This window comes from Triticum dicoccoides, chromosome 7A (assembly GCF_002162155.2).
Source record: "Triticum dicoccoides isolate Atlit2015 ecotype Zavitan chromosome 7A, WEW_v2.0, whole genome shotgun sequence".
Classification (NCBI taxonomy): Eukaryota; Viridiplantae; Streptophyta; class Magnoliopsida; order Poales; family Poaceae; genus Triticum; species Triticum dicoccoides.
This window is the reverse complement of record NC_041392.1, coordinates 199260578-199273556: the sequence shown is the minus strand read 5'-3', so window position 1 is coordinate 199273556 and position 12979 is coordinate 199260578. Positions and strand designations below refer to the sequence as shown.

The 12979-nt window shown below is 46.9% G+C and overlaps 1 long non-coding RNA gene across 1 annotated transcript; it reads right to left on the bottom strand.

The window, feature by feature from the left end:
• Positions 1 to 10712: 10712 nt before the first annotated feature.
• Positions 10713 to 11156, bottom strand: LOC119330394. Its single transcript, XR_005160070.1, has 3 exons — positions 11074 to 11156; positions 10900 to 11002; positions 10713 to 10804 (listed from the first exon to the last, which is right to left on the bottom strand). It is a non-coding gene; the product is annotated as an uncharacterized LOC119330394 (long non-coding RNA).
• Positions 11157 to 12979: the final 1823 nt, after the last annotated feature.

The following is a 12979-nucleotide window of genomic DNA, read 5'->3' as shown; positions in this document are numbered from 1 at the left end:
GAATCACAGTGGGGATTTCCCCCACTATTTTTGTCAAAAAAAAAGAGCTTCTGAACGTGTCGGGCTTCTATTTATAATATATTGTGGTCGTAATCCAGTAAATTTTATGACCCAGGATGTTCATTCTATGGACCTGACCGATCCATTTGACCATGACTGCCGAAAATAGTGCTGGAGTTAGATGTTGTTGCCCTTTTCAATCTGGTTTTTTTGTAAACCTGATGAACAATTAACCCTCGTGCTTTTGTACAGTTTGTAAGCTTGAGTTAGATGTTCCTGCCCTTTTCAACTCGGCTGTGACTGTCATATTTTCTTTGAAACAAGGCAAATGGCTTGCCATTCGTTTAATTTAGAGTGAAATATTGTAACAAATCCCAACCAAGGGAAATAGCATCACTCTCGCCGGCTGCTTGAGCTCACTGTGCATTACAGAAGCCAAGTGATTAGCCCCCACCAGCACCCACAAACTTATTTCAAACTAGCACATCAAATGGGCTGTAAATTTTCATAGGAAAGGCTGCATGACCGTGACAGATTTGGATTCTGACATTTGGGACCAGCGAGGAAATAGCCTATCCAAGGTGGTGTCGACTTACTAGCCAGTCAACAAATGATTCTGCCTACCAGCCATTGGATTGACATCCAACATCTATCGTGTATCTTCTATCTCTTGTCTTCTTCTTCCTCCAGCCGCCCAAACCAAACCACCCCGTCAGCTCCGCCTGCTCCCGCCTCCCATGGCTGGCTGCGCCTCCGCCGCCCTACCGTACGTACCCTCCAACATTGGCCAGTCCCTCCCTCTATTCCCCCACACGTCCTGTTATTCTCCGGCGACATCAGCCCCAACACGCACCCGCGCCTGAACCAGTCAACCCTCGTACTTCCCTCCGCCTGCGACTGGACCGGGGCATCTTCAATGGCTCCTATTCATTCCGTTCGAGGCCTTGCCGTCGTCCTCCACCTTGCGGCTTGGTTCGCTCGCCGTGCGCGGTGCGCCACCCTCTTGCATTGTCAACATCGTCAACAACTGAGAGGAACAAGGAGATGACTGTACGTGGAGAGGATGACAGTAGGGACCCACCAGCGTCATGGCAGTACGCAAGCAAGTGCCTCTATAGTACAAGCCCAAAATATGGTTCCTCCTAATGGTTGGACATCTGGGGCTCACGCCATTGTCAATGTAGTCAATAAACGAAAGAATTACACTACGAGCGGCTGACACCAGGGACCCAGCAAGTCGCGCATTTTTTTGAGGAACAAGCAGTTCTTATTTATACTAGTTTTAGCGACGGATCAGGGTAACAATGGGGCTGTGCGGGGGCTGTGGCCCGTCTAGCCAGGGTATTATTTATGTTTACCACATCAGTAGCCCAGTTGTGTTTTTTTCTTGCTGAAAATGGCTAGCCCAGTTCTATTTTTTTAAAAGAAATACCCAAACAAGGCCTACTTGCTTTATCGGCCCTGTTGGGCTGCAAATCTTTCAAGACGAGGAGAGTTTCATTCGACTTGCCTAGAAATGGGTTGTACATTTTTGAAACACATCAAACCGGGAATTAGTTTCAAATTTTTTTCATTACAAGATCTTAAATTCCATTGATTTTTATGCGTGGACAATTATTTGGATTTCATAATTATATAAATTATTTTTCAAAATAGTTTAAATGTGAAACGATATTTCTGGATTAAAAACAGTTGACCGCACCGAAATATGCAAATTTTCATATACTTTTTAATCGTGGCCACAATATGGGGTGTAATGATAACCAAAAGAAGATGGGCTCCAACAAAATTCTTAAGAATTAGCAAATGGGCTGTACATTATTAGAAATAATGGCAGATGGGTTGTATGTTGTTTTCCATAGATTTGAGGTTGACTTGTGCACCTACTACAGGTTGACGCGTATGCTTTCATAAAAAAAAGGTTAACGCACACGCAACGCCCTGTCAACTTAGTCAATGCACGAGAGCAGCGACTGTTGGATGTCCATCCAACGGCCGTCATGCTTCTTCAATCCCTGCTCTTCATGCTCCAGCCGCTCAACCAAGCTCCGGCGGGACTGCCTGCTCCCTCCTCCCACAGCCGGCTATGCTGCCGCGCAGGCCTCACGGCCCCACCGTACTCCCATCACTGGCCTAGCCATCCGTCTACTCACCCACACATGTTGTTATTCTCCGGCAACGGCAGACGAACCAGTAAACCCTCATACTCCTCCGCGTGGGAAACAACTACCGAGTATTCCCTGGCTCTGTGTCGTTCCCTTCCTAGGCCTCGCCGTCGTCCACCGCCCTGGTGCTTTCGGCGTGGCCTGGTCAACATGGTCAATGAACGACATCCATCAGAAGTGGACTGTATGTGGAGAGGCTGACAGCTGGGTCCACGGCCGCACGCAAGGAAATGCCTCCTTATTATGCGCAAAATAATGATTCCTCCACCTGACAGCTAGGACCCACAGGAAGGGCCTCTGTATTTGCGAAAAAAACGTTCCCCCCGCTGACAGGTCGGACCCACCAGCTATATCTTCGCACGCAAGGAAGTGCCTCCTTATTACACCCAAAAAAATGAATACCCCCCTGCTAGCTGGGACCCACCATATTGTTGGGCTGACTTGTGGGCCTACTAAGTTGACGGGGATGGAGGGCTTTGTCAACTTAGTCAATACTCTAGTGACCGTACGATGTCCATCCAACGGCCATAGTGCTTCTTCAACCTCTGGTCTTCTTGCTCTAGCCGCCCAAAGCAGCGCCGGTCATGCCGCCTGCTCCTGCCTCTCGTGGCCGGCTGTGCTGCCGCAGAGGCCTCACTGCCCCCTACTATTCCCACCGCTGGCCAGGCCCTGCGGCGACGGCAACCTCACACCGCAGCCGTACCAGTGAACCCTCGTACTCCTCTCCGCGCGGGCTTCCATTGCCGTGTCTTCCCCGGCTCCGCGTCGTCCCCTTCCTAGGCCTCGCCGTCGTCCACTGCCGTGGTGCTCTCCGCGTGGCGTGGTCAACCTAGTCAAGGAACGACTTCCATCGGAAGAGTATTGTACGTGGAGAGGCTGACAGCAGGGTCCACGGCCATAGCCCAGTTTTTTTGTGATTTGCCAAGTAAGTTGCTTTGTCAGGCCTGTTGGGCTGCAAATCTTTCAAGACGAGGAGAGCTTTCATTCGGCTGGCCGAGAAAATGGCCCATCAGTAATGAGAAATGGGTTGTACATTTTTAAAACACATCAAACCGGCAATTAGTTTCAAATATCTTTTTTTATTTAAAGATTTTAAATTACATTAATTTTTATGCGTGGAGAATTTGTTGGAATTTATATTGATATACATTTATTTTTAAAATCAATTTGAATGCGAGTCGAAATTTCAGGATTAAAAACAGTTCGGACCGCACCGAAATATGCAAAATTTCGTATAATTTTTTAACCGTGGCCACAATATGGGTTGTAATGCTAACAAAAAGAATATGGGCTCCAAAAAACCTTAAGAATTAGCAAATGGGCTGTAAATTATTAGAAATAATGGCAGATGGCTTGTATGCTGTTTTCCACAGATTTGACGCTTTCCTAAAAAAAAGGTTGACGCACAAGCACTGACTGTTGGATGTCCATCCAACAGCCGTCATGCTTCTTCAATCTCTGCTCTTCCTGCTCCAGCCGCTCAAACAAGCGCCGGTGGGACTACCTGCTCCCTCCTCCCCGCGGCCGGCTGTGCTGCCGCGTAGACCTCATCGCCCCACCGTACTCCCATCGCTGGCCTAGCCATCCCTCTACTCACCCACACCTGTTGTTATTCTCCGGCGATGGCAGACGAACCAGTAAACCCTCGTACAGTCGTACTCCTGTCCATGTGGGAAACAACTGCCGAGTCTTCCCTGCCTCCGTGTCGTCCCCTTCCTAGGCCTTGCCGTCGTCCACCGCCGTGGTGCTCTCGGCGCGGCGTGGTCAATGTGGTCAACGACCGACTTCCATCGGAAGAGTACTATGCGTGGAGACGCTGACAGCTGGGTCCACGGCCGCAGCAAGGAAGTGCCTCCTTATTACGCGCAAAATAATTATTCCTCCACCTGATAGCGGGGACCCACCGGACGGGCCATCGTATTTCACGAAAAAAAAATGTTTCCCCCTAACTGCTGAGACCCACCAGCTACACCTTCGCATGCAAGGAAGTGCGTCCGGGCAAAAAAACAAAACGATTCGCCCCCCTGACTGCTGGGACCCACCAGCTACATCTTCGCACGCAAGGAAGTGCCTAACAGTCGGGACCCACCTGGTCGAAGCGTACGTAGCGTTGTCATTCTGGTCGCGAACATGTACGTACATATATACCGGTAGATGTAGAGGCGCGCACATAGCATGTACACATACATACAACGGCCAAGGTGCAAGAAAGAAAATACGGCCGCGTATGTGTACATACGGGCGGGGTCTCGAACGCCTACTCGCGCATACGTACAGCCAGGGCTCGTTGAAATGGCTGGGTCGGAATGGAGAAACAACGTCATTGTTGTGTTCATGGGGAGTCAACGGAATGCGTCGTGTTCATGGGGAGGCAATGGAATGCATCGTGTTCATCGGGAAGCAACGGAACACGTGGGAGCCAACCGGCTGGGCCGGAACGGAATGCGTGGTCGTGTTCATCGGGAGGGCTTGGATGCAACAGGCGATGGAAACGAGGCCTGGAATACCACACAATGGAGGGACGGCCTTGTGTTCGACCGGCCATGTTCGAAACGGGATCCTGTTCATCGGGAGGGGTCTGGCGTACCGCAAAACGGACGAAATGGACCTCCTACGGTCGAAACGAGGGTCCTGTTGATCGGGAGGGATGTGGCGTACCGCAAAACGGACGAAACAGACTTGTGTTGCAGCGCTACGATCGAAACAGGGGTCATGTTCATCGGGAGGGGTGTGGCGTACCGCAAAACGGGACTCCACGGGATACTGTTCATCTCCACCGTCGACCTCCTCTAGCCTCCACGGGCTATCGTCGACCTCCTCCAGCCTCCACGGGCTCCTGTTCATCCAGCCTCCACCACACGCTACTCCACCGGCTACTGTTCAACCACCCCTCCACGGGCACCCCTCCACCGTCTACTGTTCATCCAGCCCTCCACACCATGGGGTCCTATTCAACCACCCCTCCACGGGCACCCCTCCATCGTCTACTGTTCATCTAGCCCTCCACCACACCACGGGGTCCTGTTCATCTAGAGGCAATGCCACCACTCACTGTTCATCCAACCCCCCCGCAACACTCACTATTCATCCCAGAGGCAGCATCGATCGGCTTCAGTTAGCAGCAGTAGCGAAGGAATCGCTCGATCGGTTTCAGTTAATAGCCATCGATCGATCGCTCGGGTTTTGTAACGCGTAGCCTGCAGTGCAATCGCTCGGGTTCAGTTAGAGCCCAATGCCTCGCTCGGGTTCAGTTAGAGCCAACGCCTCACACACACGCGCGTACGTGTACGAGAGAAACGTGCATCGCTCGGCCCCCGACCTCCCACCGTAACCGGGAACTCCCCGAAATTTTCCTCCCCCTCGCTTCTACCACAGTTTTTTCCGTCATGGACGGCCCAAAGAATGTCATGCAGCTGCGTCTCCGGCCCGCCCAGGACGAAAATCCCATTTTCTGTCATAATTTTTTGTCATGGAAGTAGGAGCCCACCACATCTATGATGATACCTAGTTTTGTCACAATTATCGTCATAAAAGTGTCATATGTATGACAGAAAAAAACTTCGTTCGTCCCAAAATGTCACGGATGTGTTTGTTTTTGTAGTGTATCACGCAAAAATCTCTTGTTCTTGTTTCGAGCTGTTTTCTGCCAGGGTTGTCGAAGCTAAGCATCATGTCGTCTCCCTCCTCCTCCAACAATGAGGGCAAAGATGCTTGGCTAATGAAGATAGAGTTGAAGAGATAAGAACCCATGGAGATCCACAAGGATGAAGGGATCAAGAAGGCCACAGAGGACCAAGCTCCGGCAACAGAAGACATCCTTCAACTTGATCACAATCTTCTTACCCCAACTAAGATCGAAGCTTTCAATACGATCGAGTTAGCTCGTATACAAAATAAGTATCTCACACGTGAAAATTTTTTGTTGAAGGAGCATATCATCGCACTCAAGGGCATTATGCACAAGTTAGAAGACCTCCTACGCTCGATGTGCGACTATCCATCATCAACAACTCCACCTTCTTCACCAACAAAGAAGACATAATCACATGGGTATGGGCACTCCCCTTGGCAACTGCCAAGCTTGGGGGAGTGCCCCGGTATCATATCATATCACCATCACTTTTATCTTTACTATTTTTCTTAGTTCGATCCTTTTGGTAATATCTTGATCTAGTAGAATAAAAGTTCTTAGTATGATCTAGTCGTGAGTTTTGCTTTATAATCCTTCTATGTAATCGAGTCCGTGAGCTATATAATAAAGATTAGTGTTGAGTCAAGGGCTTGATTATTTTGCCATGATCCTAAGGGAATAAAAGAAAAGAGAAAGAAATAAAAATAAACAAAGAGATCATGTGAATCTTATGGAGAGTAATGAGCTCACATAGAAAAAGTATGATGAATAAAAGTTGTTGAGAGTTGACAAGCGTAGTTCTAGTCATCGTTGCAATTAATAGGAAATAATAAAGAAAGAGAGGTCTTCACATATAAATATACTATCTTGGACATCTTTTATGATTGTGAGCACTCATTAAAATATGACATGCTAAAGAGTTGACGTTGGACAAGGAAGACAACGTAATGGGTTATGTTTTCTTACATCTGAGATAAATTATATTGTCATGGATCATCCAACAAGGTTGAGCTTGTCTTTCCCCCTCGTGCTAGCCAAATTCATCGCACCAAGTAGAGATACTACTTGTGCTTCCAAATACCCTTAAAACCAGTCTTGACATGAGAGTCCACCATACCTACCTATGGATTGAGTAAGATCCTTCAAGTAAGTTGTCATCGGTGCAAGGGGGAGTTGATACGTCCATTATGCATCATGCTTTTATATCGATATTTATTGCATTATGGGCTGTTATTACACATTATGTCACAATACTTATGCCTATTCTCTCTTATTTTACAAGGTTTACATGAAGAGGGAGAATGCCGGCAGCTGGGATTCTGGGCTTGAAAAGGAGCAAATATTAGAGACCTATTCTGCACAGCTCCAAAAGTCATGAAACCTCACGGAAGACGTTTTCAGAATATACAAAAAATACTCAGTGGAAGAGATTCACCAGGGGGACCACACCCTGCCCACGAGGGTGGGGGTGCGCCCTACCCCCTAGGCGCGCCCCCTACCTCGTGGGCCCCCTGGTGGCCCTCCGGTGGCCATCTTCTGCTATATGAAGTCTTTCAATGGGAAAAAAATAAGAAGCCATCGTCTCGGACGAAACTCCGCCGCCACGAGGCGGAACCCATCTAGGGCTCTGGCAGAGCTGTTCTGCCGGGGAAACTTCCCTCCCAGAGGGGGAAATCGTCGCCATCGTCATCACCAACGCTCACTACAAGAAATATGTCAACTTGTGACCAGCACTATTGGTCACTGAATGGTCACTGTTTTCAATTTGTGACCTTTTTGTGACCAAAAACATAAGGTCAAAAGCTGGCGGTCATAAACTGACTATAGCGACCTTTCTTCTCGGATGGTCGTAGACGTTTATGACCAAAATACGTCTACTGTGGCGTTTTGGTCACTAGCAACCTCCCCAGGCCACGTAGGCATCCAGCGTGGCAATCTGATGTGGCATAAGATTCAGCCCGGTCCAATTTGATTTTCTACATGGGCCTAGCCCAACAATTCTAGATTTTTTCCAAGTTAATTCTTGTGGGCTACATGGGCCAAGCCCAATATTTCAGCATCTTTATTTTTGGGCCTTGGCCTTCTTATAATCATTTATTTTCTATTTTCAATCATTATATTTTAGCGCCGGTCCCATAGTCATAATGCCATACATCGGTCCCACATGTCAGAAATTTCAAAAATACTCAGATTTTATTCACAAGTGGTTCCCACTGGTCAAGTTTCCATTTCACATCTTTTTAACATACATAATCACTATTTCAAACATACACTAGTCTTTTACAATCTGTTAAAATATTACAAAGGTGCATCTTAAATTATTCTCACTCATCAGATTGTTCATCAAGTAACACTAAGTCTACTACAATCTGTAGATAGTCTATTACAACCCCAATATGCCTACTGTTACAATATTGCAATATTTACAGTCTATTACAGTCAAACATAGAGACAACTCTTTGCTGAGTAGGGCTATACGGCTTCGAACTTCAAATTTCATAGACTTGGAGCTCCTGTAAAAGGGTGAACACACATACTACCAGCATTAGATTATTAGATTATTCCTGGACTATCAAAAAAATATATATCGAAAGAGATCTCATAGAAATGTAGATTTACGGGACAAATATATGATAAAGCAACAGATTCAGCCAACTTTAAAGACCTAGATGTTTGTGATGCATCTTCACGGAACCACAAGAACACTAGATATAGTATAATATGATTCTACTAGACATCATCGACACTTGAACCATAACATGCATGTCCAGCACCGAAACAAAAAATGGGACCATAACATGCATGTACGGCAAGGAAACAAAAAATGGGACAAGTACTAATGCTGGATAACATGTACAGGAAGGCCATCCAATGGTTTCAGCCACATCTTAATAAACCAGTGACACTCTAATACTACTAATTACGAGCAGCGAATAAAATAGCCGAATGAGGCAACAACACTTGATCATCGGCACAACAATCAGCAAGGACTCAACCACGGCGCAAAAAGCATCAAAATCCTAACTAACCCATGAAACAGAGCATGGTTGTAGCATAGCAAAGGTAGGAGCTCACAAAGGTGGTTTGTGTAGCCAATGTCGAACAGCCTCCGTTCGTCGCTTGCGAGCACCATGCACCTTGGTGCCTTGCATACGGCCTCCTTCGAGTCTGCGAGGGAAAGAACGAGGTGAAGGTTAGTCGCATCAAGGATGCTGCTGTTCTGGGTCAAGCTAAGTCAACGGCATAAGAGATTTTAGTCAACAAATATGGATTCAGCAAATGCATAGTGAGTTCACTTGTTAATTGGCTAGTTGAATTCTACTAATAACGTACAGAACAACTAAAACGGTGCTGCCATATATAGACACGCAACGTAGATGAGAAAAATGGAAGACATGAATTTGATGCTATCTTGAAAGTAAAAAAAGAACTATATTTATCACAACTTTGAAAAGTAACTAAATAGTGCAATGGTATAATATTTGATACGGCAACCAGGAAGTGGTACAATACAAATGCTGATTAACCAAATTACAAAAGAGTTCCCACACATTTGGTGCTCACAGGTAGAACTTAAGAATCATTGGTGAATTACTAGTGCAATACAGAGATGCTGAAAACATACCCAAACCCGTTCAAGATTTCCGCACATTTTATTTTCGCAATGTTTTCTATGTAAAGAAGTTCTTTTCTGCACTGTTCCAGCAAACCAAATGAAAGATGCCAGTCTCACACTATGCACAATATGAACCCGCGTGAAATGCAAATGAAGAGATGACCCAGTACCTGCTAGCATTTGTACAAGACTGAGATAATGTGATCATGCGTTGGGCATGAGAAACTATTCACAGGGACCTCTTAGCACAAAATTAAGCAGACCAACAATGTGTAAGGCAAGACCATGGCAGGGATCTTGTTCTCCCCCAGCAGAGTCCCTTTGGAGCCGATCAGCTCCCCACGCAAGCAGCTTCCGGATGCAATCCAAGTCCCCGCTGCGAGCCGCCAAATGCACGGGGTGAGGGGGCGCCATGACCCTGACGATTAGCCGGAGGTTGCTTCTCACCACAAGTACCTGCACGTATCACTTGTTGGAGTTAGTTCTTTCCAATTAATAAATTCTTTTAGTTGAACAAGACATGCTCATCCATGGTGCAGTCCAAGAATACATGTATAAATCATTGCCTGAACCATACATGTACGCATCTCTCTCTCTTTCTCTCTGAAATTGAATTGCCCTCTTACTTTTTTCCTCTGTTCCATACATGTACACACATGTTAAGTGAAACCCAAGGCACTCCAAGCTACAGGGAACCAAAATAAAGATGATAGAATAAGTTGAAACTTGTAAAGTTGAATATTCCCCAATACTCAGCATCCCACAAATGCAACCAAGCCTCCATGTACAGTTCAGGTTCAGACATGATTATGTATATAATGACCAAAGTAAACTTTATAGGTATTCAACATCAACCTGTAGGCATCGAAGAGCAGAAGCTTGTGTTGAAAACAATTTCATTATACGACTCGGCATCAAACTAGACTAGAGAGAGAGAGTGTGTCCGATGATAATATCAGAGACAAAATCATGGTTGTTGTCACTGGTAAACTGATTATAGCCGACCTCACTCACTCACTGCTAGTGCTAGGTGATAGTAGTGAGTATCTGCTTATACCACAGAGAAAACCATCATTGTTCTCACTAGTTACAGCCGAACTAACTCACTCGCTCACTCACTGCTAGTGCTACTGCTAGTAGTACAATCTGACCGACGGTGATATTATTATATGCAGCATATTATTTTTGTGAATAATTTGCAGCGTATTTGAGTAACAACAGCTAACTAGAAGCAGCAGCAGCATGGATCAATCAAATTCTGCTAAAACTGAGAAAGAGAGGCTGTGCACCCATTGCATCGTACCTCGGGTGGGTAGGGGGCGTGGTCGAGGCAGCCGTGGGGTGTGATCTCGGTTTGGCTCCCCCGTTGCTCGCTCACCTCGAAGAAGGACACTGAAAGCAGAGGCGGAAACAATGACATGGCATTGTTGTACTCTGGTAAGTTGGAGGTGTTGGAAGCTGAAGCATGCTCTGGTTGGGGTACGTACCTGGAGAGGCGGCGGTGTCGAGGGAGTAGTTAGCGAGGGGGACGACGAAGGACTTGATCCTCCCCGTGCAGCACCTCGTCCTGCTCGCCATCTTGGACGTGCTCTGCACAAAAAACCATTGCCGATCAATCAATCTGCAGATGAACCAATCCCAATGCGTGAGTGTGTGCCTACCTGAATGAGGAGGTAGCTCCTGCCGTCCCAGGCGTTCTTGAGGACCTTGAACCCCTGCCCATAGTATATGTGGAATAGCCGCGCGTCCTTCGCCCTCGACACCGGCCTGGCCACCACCGCTGGTGGCTTGCTCGCCGCCTCCGCACCAGCGGCGGCCAAGTGCGGTGCTGCAGCTTGGGCAAGTCCTCCTCGAGGAGCTTGGCCTTGGCGAGGCGGATCTCAGCGTTGAGCGTGACGACCGTGGCCTGGTTCTTCCCCTGCTTCGCCGCCTCTGCTTTCTGCAACCAAACCGATCAGATTCGGACCAGGGTAGCGGGGGGTAGGGGCGGAGAGTAGGGTACCTCGACACACTGGGAGATCTCTGCGGGCGAGCATGTGGAGGGTGGGGCGTCGCGAGGAGAAGACGGCGGAGAGGAAAGGGAAGGGATAGAGAGGAGTGGGGACGGAGTGGCGATGCGGTGATGGAGGGCGCGGGTGAGGATGGCGGCGAGCTCCGCTTGATGGAGTTGGCGGCGGTGATCCCAACATGGTGGATCCCAGCGAAGTTAGGGGTGGCTGCCGAAACCCTAGCTAGGCACGGGGGGTGGAAGGCGGGAGCGACGATTCTGGCCGGAGGCGAGGGAGGAGTGGAGTGCAGACCGGTGGCGAGGGGAGAGGTGGGCGGCGGAAGGAAGGGGCAGCGGCGGAGGGATTTGGATCAGGGAGAGGAGTGGGGCCGGGGAGGGATCTGGATCGGCTAGGGTTGGATCGGCTAGGGTTGAGAGAGAGAGGCTGCACTGGGTTGGATCGACGGATGGATTGATGTATGGATGGACGGATGGACGGATGTTTACCACGTCATCGATCCATGTCACAACGGATTCCACCAATCAGAATTCAGCTCATGTTTCTAGTTTTTATGCTCTTATTTAGGGCAAACATTCAACATATTAACCACTTATAGTTTTTTAAAATGAAATAATATTGTGCACATGTGTGTATGTTGCGATGACAAACAATGTTGATCTAGGGAGTTTTCATTTTCATTGCACAAAAGAGTCGTTTTCTATTTTTCGAGTGCCTGAAATGGTTTTTTTTGAAGGACTTACCATACATCTATTGCAAAATTGGACCAAATCATTTTCCTAAAATATTAGGCAATGTTTAATGCACAATTGACCAAATGGTTGGGTGTCAAAAGTTTTGATCCACCTCTCGTGAAAAAGACAAATTTCCGTCGATTCAGCTGGAAGCGGGTCAAATTTGAACTGGATGTGCCTCATAGTTTGCTATTTATTTTTTCCAAAAATCATTTCTAGGTACATAAGTATCTATTTAATCAGAGAAACACCAAAAAATTCCAAGATTCAACCACTAGCTAGGAACGGTCATTCCCGCCGTTTTGACCGCATTTTGAAACGGGCAAAAAAAATTCAAAAAATTGGGAAACCTTCGCATTGTGTCATTATATGTGGCCAAGTTCCTAGGAAAAATAACAAACTTGTAATACGACAATTTTTTAAAAAAAGTGTTCTCACAAACGAGCTATCGCGTGTGGAGATCAATGGCTTTCAAGCCAAATGATCAATCTTATGGCCACATCCATGGCATAGTTTGTTCAAATGATCTCATATTGTGCACAAGGGTGCATATTGGAATGGCAAACAATGTTGCCTAAGGAAGTTTTCATTTTCTTTGGACTAAAAAACCATTTTCCATTTTTCGAGTGCCCAAAAGGAGGTTTTTTTGTGAAGGATCTCCAAAATAATTGTTGCAAAATTGGACCAAATCATTTTTCTAAAATACTAGGACATATTTAATGCACAATTGACCAAATGGTTGGGTGTCAAAAGTTTTGATCCACCTCTCGTGAAAAAGACAAATTTCCATCGATTCAGTTGGAAGCGGGTCAAATTTGAACTGCATG